We start from the raw sequence: 10,866 nt of genomic DNA on the forward strand, positions 1-10,866 counted from the left end.
TATCAGCCTGGGCCAGTGACACACAGCAGCCTATGACTAATTACCGTCATAGACGTGAAACAGAACAAAATGGATGCCTCTTTTTCCTGTCTTTTATGCATGTCTTCCAATGACATTAGTCTGAAAACCAAATAAAGTATCATCGGAGTTTGATAGTAAGCTTGGATTACTACTAAAACATTAAGTGCTGAATACTTTTTATACTTTTATTTAATCCGTAAGTGTTTAGTTATTATTATTATTTATAAAGCTCCAACAATTTCTGTAGCACTGTACAATAGGTGGACTAATATGTAAGTGTGTGCGATAAGACAAATTGGCCGCACAGAAGCAGCAGGTGTTGAGGGCTCATCTCAAACGTGCTTGCATTCTAAAGCAGGCCTGTTCTAAAGGAATTACTTTTACACAGACAACTAATACTATAAAGAAACAGAATTATACCCTGTGCTCAAACTCCCACTACTATCGCCCCTCTTACTGTCTCTTCCCTGCAGCACCTTGGCTCTTTCTCGTCCCATCTTAAGGTCTTTGTCTCCACCAAGCCCCTGTCTGTCTCTTTTGCCCTGTCTCCAGTCCCTCTGTGTCTCTTTGTGCTCACCCTCAAGCCCCTGTGTTTGTAGTCTTTCTGTGGTCCCCCTCCCCGTGCGAGCTCATCTCCCCTGTGTAGCGTGGCCGAGCAGACCTCGGGACAGTAATTTCTGTTTCCTATCCCAGGTATGACAGAAAGCTGTTAGTTGCTCTCAGGAGTTGCTCTCCTATCAGACCGAGTAGAGCATACAGAAGCCCCACTACCGAAACACTGCACATACAGACTCCAGACCAGAGCTGTATTCACAGCGAGGCTGACATGGCATTTGCCTTGGGCGGCACTTTGAGTGGGGTGGCAAAAAGTGCCATCCCCTAAAGTGCCCTGGCAGATACCTTGTCAGCCTTTTTCATGGGGGACCCAAAAGTTGGCCGGCGCGCCACCTCAGGTGCGTGTGTGTTTGCCAGTGTATGACTGTTAGTGAGTGTGTGTGTGTCTGTCAGTGAATGTGTGTGTCTGTCAGTGTATGTCTGTTAGCGATTGTGTGTGCCTGTCAGTATATATTTGGGAGTGTGTATCTGTTAGTGATGGGTGTGTGTCTGTCAGTGTGTGTCTGTGAGTAAGTGTGCGTGTCTGTTAGGGTGTGTCTGTCAGTGAGTGTGTGTGTCTGTATGTGTGATTCTGAGTGATTGTGTGTTTGTCAGTGTGTCAAATCAGTGACTGTGTGCTTATTTCAGTGTATGTGTATCTCAGAGTGTGTGTCTGTCACTGAGTGGCTGTGTCAGTGTGTGTCTGTCAGTCAAAGTGCAGGTTGGCATTAAACAGGAAGAGGTGTGGCCTTAACAGGACCGGGTGGGGCAAATTTAGATAAGGGGGGTGCCTAGGACAGCACAAATCTAAAATACAGTACACCACTGCTCCAGGAAACATGACTACTTAAAATAATTGAAGTGGTCATGGTGTTGGAGTAACCCTTTCAATATAAACCCATACAACTAACCCTTAAAAATGACGGGTGCTGAGGAGCATGCTTCTCATTATTCTGGCACAGAATGGCTTACATCATCTTGCTTGCTGCCATATTACTTGGTAAACCCCTAGTTCGGGATACAAATATGGGCCTTCATGCTTTTCCTGTAAGTCCCCATTAGTGATGTCGCGAACACAACATTTTCGGTTCGTGAACGGCGGACGCGAACTTCCGCAAACGTTCGCGAACCGGGCGAACCGCCATTGACTTCAATGGGCAGGCAAATTTTAAAACCCACAGGGACTCTTTCTGGCCACAAAAGTGATGGAAAAGTTGTTTCAAGGGGACTAACACCTGGACTGTGGCATGCCGGAGGGGGATCCATGGCAAAACTCCCATGGAAAATTACACAGTTGATGCAGAGTCTGGTTTTAATCCATAAAGGGCATAAATCACCTAACATTCCTAAATAACAATGGATATGGATTGACACCTGACATATTGACACCTCGACATATGGATTGACACCTGTCCTCAGAGACCCTGATACACACTGACACAGAGCAGAATAGGGACTGTTCCCCCTACATAGGGTCACTTGGCAGATATGGATTGACGCCTGTCCTCGGGGACCCTGATACACACTGACACAGAGCAGAATAGGGACTGTTCCCCCTACATAGGGTCACTTGGCAGATATGGATTGACACCTATCCTAAGGATCCCTGATACACACTGACACAGAGCAGAATAGGGACTGTTCCCCCTACATAGGGTCACTTGGCAGATATGGATTGACACCTATCCTAAGGATCCCTGATACACACTGACACAGAGCAGAATAGGGACTGTTCCCCCTACATAGGGTCACTTGGCAGATATGGATTGACACCTATCCTAAGGATCCCTGATACACAGTGACACAGAGCAGAATAGGGACTGTTCCCCCTACATAGGGTCACTTGGCAGATATGGATTGACACATATCCTAAGGATCCCTGATACACACTGACACAGAGCAGAATAGGGACTGTTCCCCCTACATAGGGTCACTTGGCAGATATGGATTGACACCTGTCCTCAGAGACCCTGATACAGGGCAGAATAGGGACTGTTCCTTCTACATAGAGTCACTTGGCAGGTATGGATTGACACCTGTCCTCAGGGACCCTGATACACACTGACACAGAGCAGAATAGGGACTGTTCCCCCTACATAGGGTCACTTGGCAGATATGGATTGACACTGTCCACAAGGACAAGCTACAGGCTTCCTGGCAGGGCCCATACAAGGTGGTAGAGCAGGTTTGTGATACCACCTTTGTGATCGGTGCGGTCACAGGCACGGGAGGCAAGCGCATGCTCCATGTGAACATGCTCAAGCCATACCACGAGCGCACGGAAGAGGTAACCGCGATCTGTGCACCTGCCACTGAAGATTATGATAATTTGCCACTCCCAGATCTCCTAGACCAAGAGGGCCAGAGCAGAGACCTGGGAGAAGTACAGTTAGGAGAACGGTTAGACCCCCAGGAGCGAACCCAGGTCCAAAGACTAATCCAAGACAAGGGGGCCACGTTTTCCAACCTACCTGGGTACACTCCGTTAACCACTCACAAAGTTGAAACCCTAGACCAGACCCCCCTTCGCCAAACCGCCTATCGCATACCCGAAGCAGTTAAAGAAAATATGCGGAAAGAAATTGAGGAAATGATGCAGTTAGGGGTGATAGAACACTCTGACAGCCCCTGGGCCTCCCCGGTAGTACTAGTACCGAAACGGGACGGCACGACCCGTTTCTGTGTAGACTACCGGAGGCTAAACGATAAAACAACCTCAGACGCCTACCCTATGCCCGGATAGACGAGCTCCTAGACAAAATGGCCAGAGGCCAGTACCTCACCACAATAGATCTGTGCAAGGGGTACTGGCAAATGCCATTAGCCGAGGACGCCATCCACAAGTCGGCATTTGTCACCCCGTTTGGCCTGTATCAGTTTAAGGTCATGCCATTCGGGATGAAGAATGCCCTGGCTAACTTTCAGAGGATGGTAGATCGGCTACTGGATGGGTTTCAGGAGTATGCCTGCGCCTACTTGGATGATATAGCCATTTTTAGCTGCTCCTGGCCCGAACACCTGACCCACATAGGAGCCGTACTAGACCGGATTAGGGAGGCCGGACTGACCCTAAAGCCCAGTAAGTGCCATATAGGAATGGCAGAAGTTCAATACTTAGGGCACAGAGTCGGGAGCCTGCTACAGAAACCAGAACCCGCTAAAATAGAGGCAGTCGCCAAGTGGCCAACCCCCCGCACTAAAACCCAGGTCCTCGCATTCCTGGGTACCGCAGGGTACTACAGGAAATTCGTAGCTAATTACAGCACCCTAGCTAAACATCTCACGCATCTAACACGTAAAAACCTCCCCAAGATAGTAGTATGGGCCCCAAAGTGTGAACAGGCCTTCCAACAGCTCAAGACGGCGCTCATTAAATCACCTGTACGTTCTGCTCCTGATCCAACTAAACGCTTTCTCGTCCATACAGACGCTTCTATGTTTGGATTGGGAGCAGTACTGAGCCAAGTCGGAGCAGATGGCGGCGAGCAACCCGGGGCTTATCTAAGCCGGAAACTTTTGCCCAGGGAAGTAGATACACTGCCATTGAAAAGGAGTGCCTGGCAGTGGTGTGGGCCCTCAAAAAGCTGCAACCTTACTCAACCGTTTACCTTACTCACAGATCACAACCCGTTAGTGTGGCTGAACAGGGTGCCAGGAGACAATGCCAGGCTGTTGCGCTAGAGTTTGGCGCTACAGCCTTTTGACTTTACAATTCACTATCGCCCTGGGAAGCAAAATGGCAATGCTGACGGGTTATCCAGACAAACAGACCTTGAACAGTGATCTGTGAGTACTCCTCCGGACATCCCCAAGCCGATCCTGGCCTGCTTCAGGACGTCCTGTAAGCCTGGGAACTTATGCACAAAGCATTGTACGATCAGATTACACACATGTGCCATGCACGGCACATGTGTCAACTTGCCCAAATTCCATGCTGCCAACAAATTTCTTACGTTATCAAATTATCTCCCAGGACATAGGCAAGACTCCATTAACCACATGGTTGCAAAAAGACATAAAATTACACAATGTTACAATTACTACATAAAACATATACATGCAACATATCCCTTGATAGCTTAGATCTGAGTGCACATTATTATTGAATGGCGCTCAGATCACATACATACAATTCAATCGCCATGGAGCCAAAGTCTTTTCCATAGTCTTTCGTTACACGAATAGGCTCCATGGCATAGCTATTTGGGGTAGCACTACTCACATACTGAAAGTCCCGAACACCCTGGCAGAAATACCCAAATAAACCTCATTGCAGGGTAAAATACAGCTATCAGCACAGGGGCCATAGTCGGAAGGCAGGAGGCTAGCCAGTAGTCCCCTCCAGGCACAAGTGGCGAAGGGCACTTCGTCACAACGCTATTAGCCATTTTAGACAGGCCGCGTGTGAGCCCAGGATCGGCAGCAAGGTAAAAGATGGGGACCTGGATAACCCCCGTCGGTACATGGGGGGGGGTGGAGTACGGGGCACTAATGCTCACAAGAGGGCCCGGACAGTACACGTCAGAGAGATCATCTGCTTCCCCCAATGAGGAGACACACCAGGCCGCAGCTTGTTGGCAGACACAGCTGTAGCACAATAGTTGCAGTCGGGTTCTGGGTCAATACCGATGTTACCCAAGAGGTGCCAGAGACGAGTGGTATCGTGAGGTTCAGTGAGGCTTACTGATCCCAGGCATGGCAAGCTCGTGTAGGTCCGAGCCATTATTATCGATTTTTGGGCGATTTTTCAATTTTGGCTGCAGGAGCTCAGCATACGAGCGTCTACTCAGGAAGCCAGTCAGGCTCCGCCTTACAGTGAAATTTTGATATGAAAAAGTACAATTAGGTTAAAAGCAAGATCTTCATAAAATGTCAGAGATACAGCACTTTTTATTTTTTACAAATTTTTTAAATAACAGAAAATAAACAAGTCTGGGTCAATATACAAGAAATTAATTAGGAGATACTCAGGCTAAGTCAACGGACAGCAAAAGAAAGCAGAGGAGTACCACCAAGAGTATTGTGCCTGGGCTCTCATTAATTGCTGAGACATATAGAGAGAAACGTAATACACTCAGATGCAAAGACAAACTAGCACTGTTTTAACAGCGGATTCCAGAACAGCCGCCTATTCAACCTACACCCGTAGCATACAGGCAGAGTCCAAGCAGATGTAAAGGGTGACTGAGGTCTCCCCGGACTCCATGTACCGCCTCTGCCTTCCAGCATCCATGATAACCGGCTCTGTCCCCTTCAACCAGGAAATGTGTGAGATCGTATGGAGCGATTGTCTTCACGAGTACACAGACTGCGTGCAGCCCGCTGGTTCTGGTTGGGTCTCCGTCTGGGAGGGAGATTCAGGGTGGCAACTCTGCGATCCATCCGGGTTACTGGAGCTGACAATGCGAGCTGCCTTCATTTTCTTAAGCTCCGTGAGAACTGCTCACAGATGGAGTTGAATGCTCATGAAAAGCTTTCTTTCCAGCTCTGCTTTATGGTCTGTACATCATGCTTCGCGGCAGTGCCGCTTGTGACGGAACGCTGGCACTCCGACTGAGTACCTCCGCCAATCGATGCGCCTAGTGCTAGCTGAGGACTCCAAGCACTCCAACCGACACCATCAGCACTGCAGACCCCACTTCCAGCGATGCAGCTGCGCTGGGGTCTAGCCATCTCCACCCACCCTGGATCCACAACCAGGATCCAGCTCCCAGTGGGTGAACCTCTCCTAAATCCAGAGAGCGTAGCAGGAACAAATCAAGCTATTGCGAGAGCTTACTCTGGGGAGTAAGTGATTATAGCAATCCTGAGAGTGTAGGTATCCCTTCCCCCAAGCATGAGCCAAGGCTTCAAGAAAGGTTCAAGATGATCTGATTTTAATGACCACACACTGGCTTTTATGCAAGTCCCCATGCAAGGGGACATCCCACAGGGTGGGACACAGTACAACCAATCACAGGAAATACAAACAAAACACTCCCACAGTGACATCACAATCCCTCCTCTCTATCCTGGAGATAATTGGGAAGTAATCAAATTATCTCCCAGGACATAGGCAAGACTCCATTAACCACATGGTTGCAAAAAGACATAAAATTACACAATGTTACAATTACTACATAAAACATATACATGCAACATATCCCCTGATAGCTTAGATCTGAGTGCACATTATTATTGAATGGCGCTCAGATCACATACATACAATTCAATCGCCATGGAGCCAAAGTCTTTTCCATAGTCTTTCGTTACACGAATAGGCTCCATGGCATAGCTATTTGGGGTAGCACTACTCACATACTGAAAGTCCCGAACACCCTGGCAGAAATACCCAAATAAACCTCATTGCAGGGTAAAATACAGCTATCAGCACAGGGGCCATAGTCGGAAGGCAGGAGGCTAGCCAGTAGTCCCCTCCAGGCACAAGTGGCGAAGGGCACTTCGTCACAACGCTATTAGCCATTTTAGACAGGCCGCGTGTGAGCCCAGGATCGGCAGCAAGGTAAAAGATGGGGACCTGGATAACCCCCGTCGGTACATGGGGGGGGGGGGGGGTGGAGTACAGGGCACTAATGCTCACAAGAGGGCCCAGACAGTACACGTCAGAGAGATCATCTGCTTCCCCCAATGAGGAGACACACCAGGCCGCAGCTTGTTGGCAGACACAGCTGTAGCACAACAGTTGCAGTCGGGTTCTGGGTCAATACCGATGTTACCCAAGAGGTGCCAAAGGACTTTGCAGGTCACAAAGCATTTAGGAAGAGGGTAATAGTATTCTCAAAAGCATGTAATTAAATAAATATAGCGGGAGATCAATCCTGCCGCGTCCTCTCAGTATGGCGTCAAGCCCCGCCTGCATAAGCTTAAATTATTCTGTAGTATATGTTTTGTTCAGATTGTTTTTGCGTCTGTCACCAGAGCAAAATAATATTTCAAGTGATACACCGGATACCAGATGTGCAGTAGTGTATCTAACAGGATTAGGTGGGAAAATATCCTGAGTTTAGTTTTTTCGTAGTCTAGATTCACTATCCCATCTAACAAGATACAAACGTTTCTCCTATAGTGCTCCGCGCAGCCAGCAGATTCCATCTATTTACTTATAAGTGCTTTTGCAATCTCCTAAAGGATGAATGTGAAAATCACTTATCTTAGCAAACTAATATTCAGTTCCACCACATAGCCATATTGTGCTAAACCCACCACTGCGTCACTGTACCCCAATATCAGTGGGTCGTACTCTAATTTTTTTAAAAAATTTATTTAATTTGTATTTTATTTAGTTTTTTCACATAAAACACACTTGAATCACATTATGAGAGAAATATAGTGACAAAGACAACGATTTAACAAATGCTTCATTCAGTCTATTCATATTGTATTACATCTATGTAGTACATCTTTGGGGGTTATGTCAGTAAGGGTTCTTGTGGGGACCTGCGTCAAAGGTTGGTATACGTGTAAGTCGCTGTCGGCTTGGGGTCTCCCCTCCCAACAGGGTCTGTTACATGGTGAAGTAGGGTTTAAACATCAACTATATACATGATAACTTGTCTGCGTTGCTCTTAAGCTAAGGAGAAGTATGTCAATCATGTGTCTATTGGCCCTTTACGATCTTACCCTCCCCCGTCAAGCGAGGTTTGTATCATGTATCTCTTGAAAAGTCTCCCCGGAACCTGTGTGGATGCCGGGTGAGTCGTGTACCGGTCGTATGGTGTTCCCCGCTCGTTGGGTGGAGAGTGTTAGCGTTTTGTGCTGATCTTGGCCTTTTGGGCCGGCACTGGGTCAGTACTGGACCTTTGCAATCTGTAGAGGAATGCCGCTTGGTCTCCGTGGGGGGTTAATGTAATTGTTTCTCCGTCCTTTTGGGTAACTAAGTAACCCTCCGCTCCCCACCTATATTTAATGCCTGCCTCTCTCAATTGTTGCGCCACAGGTGCTAGTTGCCTTTTGGCCGCCAGCACCGCTAACGGGAGATCCCCATATATAGCTACAGTCAATCCCTGAAATCTGACACTTTTGAGCTCTCTAGAGCGTGACATTATAATGGACCTAGCTGCAGTGTCCTTAGTGACAGCTATAATGTCTCTAGGGGCTTCCTCTGGGGCAGTTGCGGCTTTTCTGATCCGGAACGCTGCAGTCACCAGCTCCGGGTTAGTGTCTATTTTGGCTCCCATGTGGTGCAGCAAGCGGTGTAGGAAGGGCAGGAGTTCCTCGCCTGAGATCTGTTCTGGCACTCCTCGGATGTTCTTCAATCTGTGCCTTGTTTCTAGCACTGTCACGCTTCTGGTGAGTATCTGGACTTGGTGGGTGAGCGCTTGGATCTCCTTCTGTGCGGTCTGCAACTCTTGGTCTCTGTCTCTCTCTCTAGCTTCCCCGTCCACGACAGGGTCCCTAGTTCAGCCTGTGTTGCTCTTAAGTCAGCCTTCCAGACCTGTCTCATTTCCAAGAGGAGGTCCCTTATGTCCCTCTTGGTCACCGGTGAGGAGTCATCGTCGGAGCTCGACTCACGGTTAGTGCAGCTTGCAGGGTTAGTGCCGGTGGGTTGTTCTGTCTCTTGTGATGCCTCAGAGGCCTCGCTGTCACTCAGCTCCTCAGGCACCATCTTGGGAGCGACTCGTGGAGTAGGTCTTTCGAAGGAGAGCCTGATGTCGGGCATATTGCGGGATGTTTGCGTGTACGTTTTTTGTTTTTGCTCCCCATCGTGTCAGCTGGGTGGGGGGTCGTTGCTTGTTGCTTTTGGAGCTTTTTTAAAGGGTTTTGTCCACTATTGTTTCGTACACTAATTTTTAACCAGAGACTCTCCTCAATCTATGCTTCCCATCCACCATAGGTGCCTCCTTTGCGGAAAGCATAAATTGAGGAGAGTCTCGGGAAGCAGTTTAAGCAGTAAGTATTGCAGTTAGCATGTTTGTCTCCAATGTTAAAATTAGTAAGGACTCACCATTATTGGGGTACTGTGACGTAGTGGTGGGCTTAACACAATATGGCCATATGGTGTAACTGAATCCCCATATTTGTTTGCTAAGATAGGAGGAGATTTTAAGGGGCTGAACTGTAGCAAACTTAAAATAAAATAAGATTTAGACAGGCAGGGTTATTCACTAAGGTAGGAAACAAGAAAAACGAATGAGCAAAAATTCAAACTGAATTTAAAGCGAATTTTAAATTAACGTAAAAGTCGCCAAAAATGGAAAGTTTCAAAAAAAGTCAAATATATTTCCAGTTCGCTTCTTCAGCCTTAAATTTGAAATTCACTTTGAATTCTCACTTTAGTGAGTAACCCTGTAAAAACCATTTAAAAAACCATTTAAAAGAGCTGACCAGGATGATTTCGCTGACGCTGCTATAGCCACAGATTGGCTTTATAAACTTGAAATTGGCAATTTAATACATTTCTGAGTTTAGTAAATAAATCTCTATTTAAAAACATGTTGTCTACTGGTAGTAATTACACCGGTTATATCTTATAAAAGAAGGGTAGTTATTTATTTCATCTTTGGAAATACTGTATCCTATTTAAATCCATTGGGCAGCATCGTGCGGTAGGATCCACAGGTTACCATCGTCTAAAATCCCATATTCAGTAAGGTTAGCAAAGAACTCTTATTGAGGAGCAATCCACGGATTATGGAACTCTCATAACTCTTTAAAATTAAATACATATATATTTCATCGTCCTGTTACAGGTTAATGTGTCTGTCTCCTGTTAGATTTTTATTATGTTGATCGTCATTATAAATGTCTCCTAAAACAGCAAAATTAAACAAATTATGTTTTTCCATTTAAAAACCCTGCGAGTGCCCTGTACTTTTTGATTTGCGTATGTTTTTGTATTCGTTTGTATTGTATATATTGTACGTTTATATATTTATATAGATATATATCAGTATTACCAATATACCCAGAACCTACTGTATCCATGTGAGCATTACATTGTTAATTCCTCTTAATTCCTAATAATAACATTTTCTAATAATACTATATTGAACAATGAAATATTCGCTAATATGCCCCTCCTGGGGTCCTTTACTTCTGCACATGGGGATCCCATTTAATGATGTCAGTCTGTCTCACATTCTTCCTTTTGTCTGTCAGTGCAAAGAAATTCCCAGTGATCTGAGCGTAGGGATTTTGAGTAAGACAGGAGGGGGGGGGGAGTCTTACATAAGGGTGGCAGCTTTTCCTAAAATAGTCATAATGGAGGCCCCACAAAGCAGTGAGCACAATGCAAGAAGCTCAGAGTCTCTG

This window comes from Pelobates fuscus, chromosome 3, assembly GCF_036172605.1.
Source record: "Pelobates fuscus isolate aPelFus1 chromosome 3, aPelFus1.pri, whole genome shotgun sequence".
Lineage (NCBI taxonomy): Eukaryota > Metazoa > Chordata > Amphibia > Anura > Pelobatidae > Pelobates > Pelobates fuscus.